This window comes from Humulus lupulus, chromosome 5, assembly GCF_963169125.1.
Source record: "Humulus lupulus chromosome 5, drHumLupu1.1, whole genome shotgun sequence".
Classification (NCBI taxonomy): domain Eukaryota; kingdom Viridiplantae; phylum Streptophyta; class Magnoliopsida; order Rosales; family Cannabaceae; genus Humulus; species Humulus lupulus.
Window position 1 is genome coordinate 12,950,916 of NC_084797.1, and position 14,651 is coordinate 12,965,566.

Genomic DNA, 14,651 nt, shown 5'->3' on the forward strand with positions numbered 1-14,651 from the left:
GTACACATCATATTATTTACTCCACATAAGCTTCCAAATAAGCATTTATAATAATAAAATAATATAATGAAAATAAAAAATGGGGGGAAAATTGAGCAGGAATGGTTAAAAAATTTCCCTCCATAATATACGTAGGTAAAGATCATTACCTACTGATATTATTGGTAGGTAAAGCTATGTTCCGAAATATAATATAATGGACTAGTATTTACCTACTAATATTATCTACCAATAAATATTGGTAGGCAAAACATTACTTTCCCTACCAATATATATTGGTAGGTAAAGATCAGATTTCTTGTAGTGTTTTATCACCATTAGCCTGCTTATCATCTGGATGCCTTCTCTTCTGACTATTACTATTACTATTTCTATGCTAACGGCTGTTGTTGTGGTTGTTCCGACCATTCTGAGGTTGACCCTGCTGTTTAGGCTCAGGCTTACTAGCATTCTCCTTACTAACATTCGCCTGAAGCCTGTCTACTTCTATTGTCGTTTCTAAAACATCGGCATAGGTAGTATTTCCCGGGTTTGCTAGCTTAACTCCTAGCTCAATCTTTGGTCTAAGTCCTCTAACGAACTTGGTCACCCTCAGAAAGTCGGTTGAAACCATCTCTGGTGCAAACTTGGCTAATCTGTCGAACTGCCGAGCATATTCTACTATCGTCAAGTTGCCCTGCTTCAAACTAGCAAACTCCTCGACCCTTGTAGTGATGACTGTCGAGTTGTAATACTTCTTGTGGAACAACTCCACAAATCTTTTCCATGTCATGGTGGCGACATCGTTAGTCTGTTGAACTAAGTCCCACCATATTCTAGCATCCTCCTTAAGCAGAGATGAAATGCAGGATATGCGGTCCGCATTGCCGAGATTCATATGCGCTAGGATCGACTCTACATTTTTGAGCCATTCTTCTGCCTCAAAGGGGTCTATTGTCCCTTCAAAGTTTGGAGCGTGTTGCTTACGAAACTGCTCATAGATTGGCTCCATGTGCTGAGCTGGGTATGGGGCATGGTTCGCCATTGGCCATTCCCCATAAGGACCTACTTGATGGGGTACTTGAGCCATTTGCTGAGGCTGTGGTTGTGGCAGAGGCGGAGGCTGAGTCTGTTGTCGTTGTTGCTGTTGCAATTCCTCCACTTGTTGTCGTAGTCTTGCAATTTCTGCGGTGTTGTCAACCGGCGGCGGTAGAACGCACTACCCTTCTGCGAACTGGAGGGGCTTCATTTCTCTCAGGAGTGGTGTTGGAGGCATTATCGTTTGTGCGTGCAGACCTTCTGAGCGACATCCTCAGCAAAATTCTAATAGTCGAGAAAGCATATTAGAACTTACCCTAATACGCTCTAAGACAAAAACTTAATCTAAGCAAACATAACTTGGACCTATTAATTATGACTTCTTATGAAAAAATTTATAAGCCTTCTTCTAATTAGGGTGTGTTTCTATACTTAGAAAAAAAAATAAGCCATCTTTATTATTTTCTAAGTCTGTTTCTAATCATCCTATATGACTTAATTTTCAGGCTCGAAACTCATCGTTGTTCCAAAGTTAACCATATTGAGGGAGGGCTGGGATCAGTAAAATTGTTCCCACTAGTATGGCCCCCTAACTCTCAATTTAGAACCTGGTTCATTGATTCATATCCACCCTCACCGAACTTGGTCATTATTTATTATGATTGTAAAAGAAAATCAAACTCATACATGTCATTCAAAAATAACAATGATATTTATTTGGAAAAATGTTTTCACTATATACAATCATAAATGAAAAATAAAACAATAAACAAATAAATAACAATAAACTAACATAACTAAAAAAAAATCAGGCTATTAAAATAAACATAAACATAATAAACATAAACATGATAACTATAACATAAACACTTACATTGACGGTTAGATTCGGAGCTTGAACGTGTGTATCAAGGAGAACTTCATGGATATGAATCGTTGCTCTGATACCAACTGTAATGACCCAACTATTTCTAAGACCTTGGACCATTAAAACTACTAGACATAGCTACTATTTCGATACAAACATAAGAAATAACATGCCTTTATTGAAAACCCAAAATATAAGAAATAGCATGTCTTTATTAAAAATGTAATATAAAATGTGATATGGTATGGGATCCCATTGTTTACAAAACATAAAACATAGCTTTAAAAACAATTTCAAAAAAACTGAATGCGGAATTACAAAAGAGACATATTTCAAAAGACTAAAATAAAAGTCATCCTCGATCGACACGCGGCCCATCCATTCCATTCATCCTCAACGCACATGTCATGCTACCAAGAATCCTTCTGCCTCCATAATCATTTTCCGGCATCACACTAAAATAAAGGAATGAGCCTAATGCCCAACAAGGAAAATCTACTAAAAACAAAACATACATCGTAAACATAAGCATAAGACTGCATCAAATACTATAAAAGAACATAAGACTATCTAAAACATATATCATATATCATAAGCATACAGTATAAAACATATGGCTACAAAAACATCTATTACAATGGCCATCATACATCTTGGGGCTTGCTAGCTAGGCAATCATATGCCCATAATTCTACAGGGCTAGTTATCTAAACAAGTCATGTAAATTTATGGGGCTTGTTATCTAAACAAATCATATGTCTAAGGAATATACTATTGGAACTTGTTATCTAAACAAATTATATGCTTGTTATCTAAACAAAACATATACCCAAGAACTAAAACATATCATACATATACATATCACAGCATAAACATATAACATAACATAACATATAAGCACATAAAATCTATCCTATTTTCCTTACCAACACCGGGATACGAGAACAAGGACGAGATTCGGAACACTCCTAAAACGAACAATACAAATGGTGAGTATTTCTAAAGAATAAATAATGAATGTGGAAACTAAACCATCAAGAAGAAACTTACCAAGAAAGAACTTAAGTTTCAAGAACCTAATCAAGAACCAATAACGAAAGTGAGGATCTGAATAAAAGGAACTAAAGAAAACTAAAGAGTTTTAAAGAATTGGACTTAATGAATAGGAGTACCTTAGTTGACCTTATGGATTGGTCTAATTCCAATACCGAAATACACTAAACCTCACTTCCCAAGTATTTTATAAAGCTTAAGAATGGCAAAGCTTTTTCCTAACCCAAGTGTTTATCACTCTATGGTAGTACTAGCACCTTGGAGTCTGATCACAGCTAAAGAGTGAGGAGAAAGGCTGGGTTCTAAGTCATATTTATAGAGTTCTAGGAATAAAAATCTTCTTTTTGGCTTTGAATAAAAACAATGAATTTAATTGAAAATATTTGAATATTCATCAGTCAAAGGCTTAGGACTCGGTCAAATCGTTTAGAGGTAGGTCTAAGGAGTCAAATCTTGTTTTAAAAATTAAAAAAAAAATAGAATCCTAACTTCTAACTTCCTAAATTTCGTAACTCTAAACTCACCTGTAGTAAAATCAACATAACTAGAGCTTCAGGACTTTTATTTAGACCATCTTTATACCGTTAGAAGGTTAATTCAATTATCTACAACTTTTTAGAAATACTATTTTTCGAAATTCATAATATAACTGGGTCAAAAATAGGTCGAAAGTTATAGTACCCTAAAGTTACGGGAAAATCTATTTAATTATCTAAATAACAACCTAATCCACAAATTTCTTAACTAACCATAAAATAACAAACTCTAATTCCCTAATAATCATGCTTATGACAAGTGTCATATTCTTATTGGCTCTATCTAAACCTTAAGTTATAAAAATAATACACCTAGGACCAGCAATATTAATCAAACCTTGTGTTATAATTAATATTCTTAAACTATAGGTTAAACTTATAAAATTCATAACTATTGCGATGAGTTTCCAACTAAGTCCCGACTTGAACCAAAATCCACGGAATCTAACATACTACAAACTAATACTAACTACGACTACTATCTAGCTAATTAAGTAAATATTCTGGGACTCTACAAATATAATAAAATGATAAGTGTTTATACATGGGGTGGCAATTAAGCCCCGGACATCACTTAGGTCCGTCATAAAGTTTTGGCAACCAAGCCTACCGGACATAGTCCGTCATACATCATTGGACACCTTAGGTCTAGACACACTTACCCCTTTATTGTACCTGAAATGTTAGGTCATACAAACATAAACTATATATACTAAATCATAATACTAAACTACCTAATTTTCCTTACCAAAAACCAAAATATTAGAGACAAGAGCGGGATTGGAACTTCTAAATCCAAACATAAGAAACCATAAGTTTCTAAAGAAATGAAGATGAATTGAAGATCTAAACCATCGATATAAGAACTTACCGAAAACCTTATGTTTCAAAGGAATTGATCTCCTAACCAAAAGTCACTATCACAAGTTAGGATTTGAAGAAAAATGAAAGAATAATAGAAACTATAGCGAACTAAACCTGAAGATAATGAATACCTTAGATAGCTTAGAACTTTGATCTATACCTCGAACACCAAAATCACACAAAAACTTACTTCCAAAGTGTTTATAAAAACTTTAGATTTGAAAGCTTTAACCCCAAAACCCTAGTGTTTCACTTTAGAATAATCTTAGCAGCTTGGAGGCTCTGAACTGCGCTTGAAAATGAAGAAAAATGGCTGAGTGAAGGGTCCTATTTATAGAGTTCAAGGAGTGAAACTAACTGCCATTTTAATGAATAAATAAATGATTAAAAAAATGAAAAATATTTGAATTTTGGTTCAACAAATGCCCAGAACTCGGTCAAAATCGTTCAAATGCAGGTCTAAATAGTTAAGGGTATTTTTAAAATTAAAATTACAAACTTAAAAAAAAATATGCCATGGAGCCGATATATCGCCCCCCGTAGGCGATATATCGCCTCCCCCATATTTTCGAGCTCTGTTCGATCGTTCGTGCAAAGTCGATGTGTTTTCCGTATTTCCTGTAGGCGATATATACCACTACTACTACTACTACCTACTACTACTACTACCTAGCTAAGTAAAATTTTGGGACGCTACAATTCTCCACTACTTAAAATAATTTTGTTCGCAAAATTTACTTACCAAACATCTCGGGATACCGCTCCCTTATATATTCCTCCAATTCTCATGTAACCTCTCTTTCTGTACTATTGCTCCACAAGATTTTAACCATAGGGCACTTTTGGACCTTAACTCCTTAGTTCCTCGTTCTAGAACGCGTACTGGTCATTCTTCGTAACTGAAATATTGTTTTAACTCTAGAGCATTGTAATCGAGCACATGGGATGGATCTGATATATATTTTCTCAACATCGATACATGAAAAACGTTATGCGTTTCAGCTAATGATGGCGGTAAAGCCAACCGATATGCTACATGCCCCACTTTGTCCAATATCTCAAAAGGACCTATAAACCTCGGGCTTAACTTTCCTTTCTTTTCGAAATGCATAATCCCATTCATAGGAGAAACTTTGAGAAAGACTTGATCGCCTACTGAAAACTCAACATTTCACCTTTTAGTGTCGCATAGCTCTTCTGGTGACTTTGAGCGACAATCATTCGTTGTCTTATCTTTTCTACTGCCTCAGTTGCTTCTCTTACAACCCCAGGTCCTAAATATCATCTTTCACCAACCTCATCCCAATGAAGTGGCGATCAACACTTCCTTCCATATAGTATCTCATTAGGCACCATGCCTATCGTCGCTTGATAACTATTGTTGTAAGAAAATTCTATCAACGGAAGATACTTGCTCCATGATCTTGAGAAATCTAACGCACACGCCCTCAGCATAACCTCTAATATTTGAATAGTGTGTTCTGACTGACCATCGGTTTGAGGGTGAAATGTCGTACTTAGTTTATTTGAGTGCCCATTGCACGATGTAGACCTTCCCAAAACTTTGATGTAAAAATCGATCCTCTATTGGAAACTATTGTCTTTGGAACTCCATGCAATCTCACTATCTCCGCCACATAAAGTTCTGCGTACTTCTCAGCGTTATAAATTGTTCTTACTGCAAAAAGTGAGCAGATTTTGTGAGTCTATCTACTATCACCCAAACAGAGTCTTGTTGTTTGGTGGTCCTTCGTAATCCCGTCACGAATTCCATAGCTATATCTTCCCATTTCCATTCCGGAATCTCTAATGGTTGCAAAGTTCCAGCGGGTCTTTGATGTTCGGCCTTAACTTGTTGACATGTAAGGCATTTTGCTACAAATTCTGCTATGTCCTTCTTCATCCCTGGCCACTAGTACATTGTCTTGACATCGTTGTACATCTTGGTTGATCCCAGGTGAAGTGAATATGGAGTAGCATGTGCTTCTTTCATAATACTTTCTCTTATTTCACCACTTTCGGGCACACATACTCGATTTCTATATCATAGCATTCCTTCTTTTGTCAAGGAGAAATCAGCATTTTCTAAACTTTGTAATGCTGCCTTTATCTTAAGAAGAAACTCGTCTCCCTGTTGTTTCTCCTTTATTTCCTCCATTAGAGTTGACTTGATTGTGAAGTCAGCTAGTTGTCCATTTATTAACTCAATTCCGGACTTCTTAACATCTTCTTGTAAGTGCTGAGCTATCCCCTTAAGTGTTGAAAAACTTTCATAACTCTACCTACTAAGTGCATCTGCCATGACATTAGCCTTTCCTGGATGATATAAGATCTCACAATCATAGTCCTTTACTAGCTCCAGCTAGCTCCGTTGCCTCATATTGAGCTCCTTTTGTGTAAAGAAGTACTTTAGACTTTTGTGGTCAGTATAGATTTCGCACTTTTCTCCGTACAGATAGTGCCTCCAAATCTTTAGAGAGAAAACCACCGCTACTAATTATAATTCATGGGTTGGATACCGCTGCTCGTACTCCTTTAGCTATCTCAAGGCATATGTGACTACTCTTTCGTCTTGCATCAATATGCATCCAAGTCCCTGCTTCGACGCATCGCAATATACTACAAACTTGCCCTTATCTCATAGTTCTGGGGCTGATATGAGCTTGTCCTTTAATGTTTGGAAGCTTTCTTCGCACTTCTCCATCCATACAAATTTATGTTACTTCCGCGTCAAATTTGTTAAGGGTGTAGCTATTTTAGAAAACCCTTCAACAAATCGTCTATAGTATCCTGCCAATCCCAGAAGACTTCTCACCTCTGTGGCACTCTTGGGTTTGGGCCAGTCCTTCACTGCTTCGATCTTGGCTGGATCTACTTCTACACCATTTTTAGACACAATGTGTCCTAGAAATGCCACCTTCTCTAGTTAGAATTCGCATTTCTTAAACTTAGCGTATAACTGATGACTTTTGAGACGTCCCAACGTCAGTCGTAGGTGCTTTTCATGCTCAGATTTTGTCTTTGAGTATATCAATATGTCATCTATAAACACCACCACAAAATTATCCAAGTAGTCCTTAAATACTCTGTTCTTAAGATCCATGAATGCTGCTGGTGCGTTTGTTAATCCAAAAGACATCACCAGAAACTCGTAGTGTCCATATTTAGTCCGAAAAGCCGTCTTTGGGATATCTTCTTCTCGTACTCTTAGCTGATGATACCCCAACCGCAAATCTATCTTCAAGAATATCGTAGATCCTTGTAATTGATCAAAAAGATCGTCTATTTGAGGTAAAGGTATTTGTTCTTGATTGTCACTTTATTTAATTCTCGATAGTCGATGCACATCCTCATGCTCCCATCCTTCTTTTTGACAAAAAGCATTGGTGCTCCCCAAGGTGAATAACTTGGTCGGATGAAACCCTTGTCTAAAAGCTCAGTTGTATATTTAACTCCTTTAGCTCAGTAGGTGCCATTCTATAGGGAGCTTTTGAAATTGGTCCTGTCTCAGGGTCCAATTCTATTTCAAACTCAATTTCCCTACTCGGAGGTAATCCCGGTAGATCTTCTAGAAACACCTCGAGAAATTCGCATATAATATGTACATCATTTGGTTCGAGTTGCGTCTCTCATGAATTTTCCACCACATTGGCTAGAAATTCCTGGCAACCACTATTGATCAACCATTGAGCTTTGAGAGCTGAGACTATCGGTATGTGAGTTTGAGAAACTTTTCCTTTGAAGGTGAACTGTTCTCCGCCTTCTGTTTGAAAGTTGACTGTCTTACCCTTACAATCTATTGTTGCCCCATATTTTGCTAACCAGTCCATGCCTAAAATTACATCATAATCCTTAAGGTCTAACTCGATCAAATCTACTGGTAATTCTCTTCCTTCGATTCTAACTACAACACTACACACCCCTTTACTAGATATCATTCTTTCCCCCCGAGGGTAACTCCGTGACAAACTTATCTCTAAAATTCCACATGGTCTATCTAAGCTATCAATCATATTCATATAGACATAAGAATGCGTAGCTCCTAAATCGAATAATACATGGCATAATTTACCAGAGATAGTGACCTGACCTGCTACCACTATATTACTAGTTTCTGCTTCACCTCTAGTAAGAGCAAAAACTCTGGTTGGCACAAACTTGTCATCTATTTTTTGATCCTTCAACTTTGGGAAATCCTTTTTAATGTGTCCTTCTTCTCTGTAATTTAAACAACCTTTTGTCTTATATCGATATGCTCCTGAATGCTTCCTCTAGCAGATAGGGCACTGGGGATATTCCACATATGGCTTCTTATTCCCGTTACTTTATGATGCAGTCTTATTCTTCTTGTTGGCCTTTTGATTTTGACCACCATCATGTTTCCATTTGTGGTCATTCTGTTTATTGTTATTCTTTTTGGCGTCCCTTATGGTCGCACCTTTCTTCCAGATCCTTTCTTCAGCCTGCTCAGCTTCCAAAGCTACCTCTAATGTTTCCGCATAAGTGGTTATTCCCCGAATCAACTTTACGTCATGAGCTATCATAGGTTTCAGTCCCTTCACGAACCTTTGAATTCTTAGTGTCTCAATGGGTACCATGTCTGCCGCGAACTTAGCCAGCCTATCAAACTTCCTGGCATACTCTGTCACAGACGAATTCCCTTGAGTAAGCGCTATGAATTCGTCCACCCTTGTGGCTAGAATCTCAGGATTGTAGTATTTCTTATTGAACACTTGGATAAACTTCTCCCAAGTCATAACGTTCATATCTCTAGTCTACTTCACTATATCCCACCAAATGCGGGCATCTTTCTTTAGCAAGCTTGAAGCGCATAAAACTCTATCTTCATTTCCCAGCCGCATGTGCTCTAGCATGGATTCCATCGATCGAAGCAATTCTTCGGCTTCTATTGGGTCTGACCCGCCATCGAATTTCGGTGGTTGCTGCTTTCTAAAGCATTCATAGACTGCCTCGTAGCAAGGTTCTATCAATTGTAGTAATTGCGCTAGAGGAATGACTTGTTGCATCACTTATTGTTGCCCTAAATTTATTTGGAACTCTTCTTCCCTTCTCCTTAGCTCTGCCCTAAGACGAGCATTTTCCCTTCCCAAATTTATTCGAGTAGCAGTAGTTGTCGAATCTTCCGCTACATTGGGTGCTTCTGGCATTCCTGGGGCTATTGGAATTTCTTCATATATGGGGGTAGTGGCTACTCCTCTTCCTCGCCCCCTTCCCCTTCCTCGGGCTCTGCCTTGGCCATTAAGTCTTTCAGATCTTCTTGGTTCCTGCTCCATGTGTCTTTCTATTTTCCCCAAAAGAGAAAAGTTGAAAAACCAAGACAAACAAAACAAGTAGAAGTTACAACTTAGCCTATTGTACTACTATCTATTAGGTCCATCTATCTATCAAAACTACCCTATTACAATTAAGTCCAACTCAGGTAAATGGACCTTAAAAATTGAATCTTCCATGGAGGAGGGGTTGGGTTAAGTATTTCGTACCCACTACTAAGGTCCCCTAACTTCCACTTGGACCCAAAAGACAGGAATTTGAACCCTTGCTTTATTAATTATTATTCATTTTGATTAGATCTAATATAATAATGCAAAGCAAATGGGCCTTCAAAAATGGGCTAACTCATAAGACAGGAATTTAAACCTTACACTTTCAATTGAATCCAAAAATTCTTACACTTACTACACAATGAAATAATAATAAAAACAAATAACATGTTTTATTAAAATAAAAAAATAATTACAAACTAGTGAAAAATTTCTAAAACAGCATAACATAAAATTTAAAGATGTGTTCTTATATGCGTCTAATCCTCCACATCGGATCCATTATCATACTTTGGGTCTGGTATTCTTCTTATAACTTTAACATTTCTAATCCTACTTGGGTCCATTAGGCTAATTTCTGAAAATAACACAAGAAAAAAAAACATTACACAAATATCCCAAAACAATGTGTATACTTACTTGGTAACGAGTAGGTCCTTTGTAGCTATCGTGTGTATTTCGTGGGAACGTTCAAGACCAATATAACCGTGGGCTCTGATACCACCTGTAATGCCATAATTTCTCATAAATTACCGAGAACACAATGTTGGGTCATAATCGTAAATATTGCTCTTTTATTGAATAAAAACTTGAAAATAAATACATGCATGGATCCATGGTTTTTTTTTAAAATAAAATAATTGTCTTGAACATAAAAATGAGCAATATTTAAATAAAACTTTAAAATAACATTTAATAAAAAAAAAAATAGGTCTGCTTGATCTTCCTTGACTATATGGTCCCCACGAGTACATCACGAAGCTCTTAGGACCCCACTCGCCACCGTCTTTTCTATTCTTAATTTCCTGAAATAACAACATCATAAGGGGTGAGCTTCTAAGCCCATTAAGGAAAATACAAACAAGAGTTAGTCATATAATCAAACATAACATAAATTCATAAGAGTCATACCAACACAAACCTCTAGGACATATCATAACTTAAGTCAAAATTCTACATCATAATCTAAGTCATAAATCATAAATCATACTCTAAATCATAAGTCATAAGTCATAGATCATAGGTCATAACTATAGGTCATAGATCATAACTATAGGTCATAAGTCATAAATCATAATCATAATCATAATCGTAACTATGGATCATAATAACAAGTCAGATATAATAAAAATATAAGTGTTTATATAGGGGGTGGCAATTAAGCCCCGGACGTCACTTAGGTCCATCATAAAGTTTTGGCAACCAAGCCTACCAGACATAGTCCGTCATACATCATTGGACACCTTAGGTCTAGACACACTTACCCTTTTATTGTACCTGAAATGTTAGGTCATACAAACATAAACTATATCATAAACTACATATACTAAATCATAATAGTAAACTACCTAATTCTCCTTACCAAAAACCAGAATATTGGAGACAAGAGCGGGATTCGAACTCCAAAATCCAAACACAAGAAACCATAAGTTTATGAAGAAATGAAGATGAATTGAAGATCTAAACCATCGATATAAGAACTTACCGAAAACCTTATGTTTCAAAGGAATTGATCACCTAACCAAAAGTCACTATCACAAGTTAGGATTTGAAAAAAAATGAAAGAATAATAGAAACTATAGTGAACTTGTACGCCCTGATATTCAGCCCGGGTCTTTTATGTAGCTAGAGTATAGCTGACTAGCTTAGAACAGTACTAAGGGATCTACAAGTTGATATCTCCTCTGCGAAGGCGATGCGACTCCCCAGGTAATAACACGAGCTGAGGAATACGAAGCATTAAGACACAAGTTGGAGATGGATATGAAGCACAACGTCCTTGACGCGAGCTGAAGTTATGTTCAGGTCGGGGTACGCTATAGATCTGTCATTTCCAGGAACATTTATAAACCTAAATACGTTATATATAAATGTGCGTGATCAGACATCACATGTCCATTTATCCCTGAATTCTCAGACACATAATATAAATGTGCATGATCAGACATCATATGTCTGATTATGCCAGACGACCCATGATCATTTTTACCTAATGATTAGACCATACCTTAATGTAGATTATAATATTCATCATTTGTGTAAGACAAGTGACAGGAAGGATTTGTATTCACATGAAGACCCCGACCCCTATCTTGGGATAGTTCTTCTATAAATACCAAGACCTTGGATAGGGAAGGGGTTGGGTTCTTTCTCTATAACGCAATACTCTGCAAAAATATAGAGAGATATACACTAATAATATCGACTCGTGGACTAGGGGGATTTTAGACTCTGAACCACATAAAAAGAAACGAGTGTTCTTGATATTTCATTTCTAACATCCTTAAGTGTTATTTTCCTGATTACGATTTATCCTTAAGCATTAGTTTATTCCAGCTAATTTCGTAATACACTGTTGGTGAAAAACCGTGTTAACAGTTTGGTGCTTTAATTGAGATTTGTAAATTAGTGCTATTGAAAAAGATTCAGAACAAAGTTCATCATGGTGGTCACTCGCTCAAGGCACGGTAATGAAATAGATTAGCATGGTGGGCAGGAGGCTTACCATATCGCTGTTTTTGACGAACAAAACCCAGCGATTCAACAGCGGCTGGGAAAGCAACCGATGGGCCACGACGACACTAGAATTTTAGCGCCTCTAACGCCGAATCCGAACCCGGATTACTTGACTGTGGTGGAGCTGGAGAACATGCAGTTGAGGAGCCATCTAGCCAAAGCAAACAAGCAAATCGAGGAGGTCTTGGCTCGGCTACCCCCTCTTGCAACTGACGTTAACGTTGAAAAGAGGCAAGGCGGGACTTGTAAGTCTCGCCGGGATAGTCGACCCAAGCTGAGTCGATCGGTTAGAACCTCAACTCCAAGTTTTGTGCCCATTTCGTACAATCACCAAGACCCCCCATTTGGTGGTTTTCCCAGGGATCATCAACGAGTCAGTCGGTCAGTCAAAACCTTGACTCTGAGTTCAGCGCCACTATCAAATGCACCTAGGAGCGCCCATGGCAACCCACATAGAAGGTCAAGGATGAATTCACAAAGACGGTATGTCCCGACCGACCTCCCTGTGCCGCGATCAGATCGCCAAACACAGGGAATCAGAAATGGTGGAGCAAAGCGACCACGGACTAGTTTGGTCTGACCTGATGGGATGAGAATCGCCTCATCGATTATACATCCTTCGTCACCGATAAGGCATCCATATCCATCTCGTTCAGCTCGAAACGTTCCTGTTAGAGAATATATCTTAATACTCAATGGAAATATGGAAAAACCAAATACAACTCTATGCAAAAATACAATGGACAAGATAATATTGATTAAATAAACATTACAACTCAATTTCTCAAAATACAAGTAAATCAAAAGATGTAGAAGAAGAAGATTACAAACTCAATACTATAACAATACAAGTAAATAAGAAGAACAAAAGAATGAAAACACAAACTCTCACACAACCAAAGTGTAGAGTAGTGGGGATCACCAACTTGAAAAAGGTTTAAAACCTTTGTCCAAAAGCTTATTTCCCCCTATTCTCTAAGCACTAAGGGATCTCTCAAGGAAATAGCTCTTTGAAATAATCAAGCCTCAAGGTGTATTTTTCAGCCAAGTGTTTTGTGGATGGAAAATGGTGTGTCTTACAAGTGAGCATTAGGCTCCTATTTATAGAGTTTGAGATACCCCTTTGAATTTCAAATTCCACCAACCCTCATGGCTGTTACCAATGTTTAATTGGATGTTTATGGAATTAAAATGGAGATTTGGGAGTTATTTGGGATGTTAGAACTGTTCAGTTTGGAAAAAACTGAAAATTCACATAGGCTGTCAGCCTCACTGGCCGCGGCCACTGGCTTCTGTTTCCCATGCCGCGGCCACTAAAAGTCAGTGGCCGCGGCCACAGGCCATTTTCAGCACAAAAAAGTCATTTTTCCAAAACGTCCCAAATCCTTTCCCACATGATTTTGTAACCTCCAAACACCTATTGGGAGTTAAAAACATGTCTCCACAGTCATATATCATCATGACTTTATGAAATCCAATCTCAAATGTGTAACATATAATATACACATTATTGGGTAATATTTGGGAGTTACAAATTTGTAACTGACTTTGTAACTCCAAAATATGTCACATTTGGGCACACACATTAGTCCAATTTTGTGACTCTCAATAATATGTTACAAGGTGTGACAAATCACATTTTGTCACATTATTTAATCTAATATTATATTATATGAAATAATATAACATTCCCCCACTAGATTAAATAATCACTTTTTGTAACACTTATTTAATCAATCAAACATTATATTAAAATATAATAGTTCCTACCTACGGAAATAGTAGGAGGAATCCTCCTCCCGCTTCCCATGTTCATGTCCCGCGAACACGCGAGAATATCCTAGATCCTCATCCTCGACCGCAAGCTCTGAGCTTCTCTAATGGAAGCTATTGGATGGAGGGCCGTCAAAGTGATAGGACCAACGCAGATTTGAGGAATCAGCTGAGTTCAGGTCAGAATCCTCAAGTTGATCCGCAGACCGACCTGTGGGATTGCTTGAATTCACAAAGGAGAAATCTGGCTCGCGATGGAGTTAGTGGCACTCACCACGAGGGAAGACCTTCCAAAGTACGTGACAATGGGAATGTCCCACCAAACCAGGCTCGAGCTTGGAGGGACAATAACCCGCCAAACATGTACGACCAAACGGGAGCTGTTGAACAGCCCCAGGGCGCCAAGGACCAAATCATCGAGAGATTAGCCCATATGGAGGAGCTGATGAAAAGACTCATATC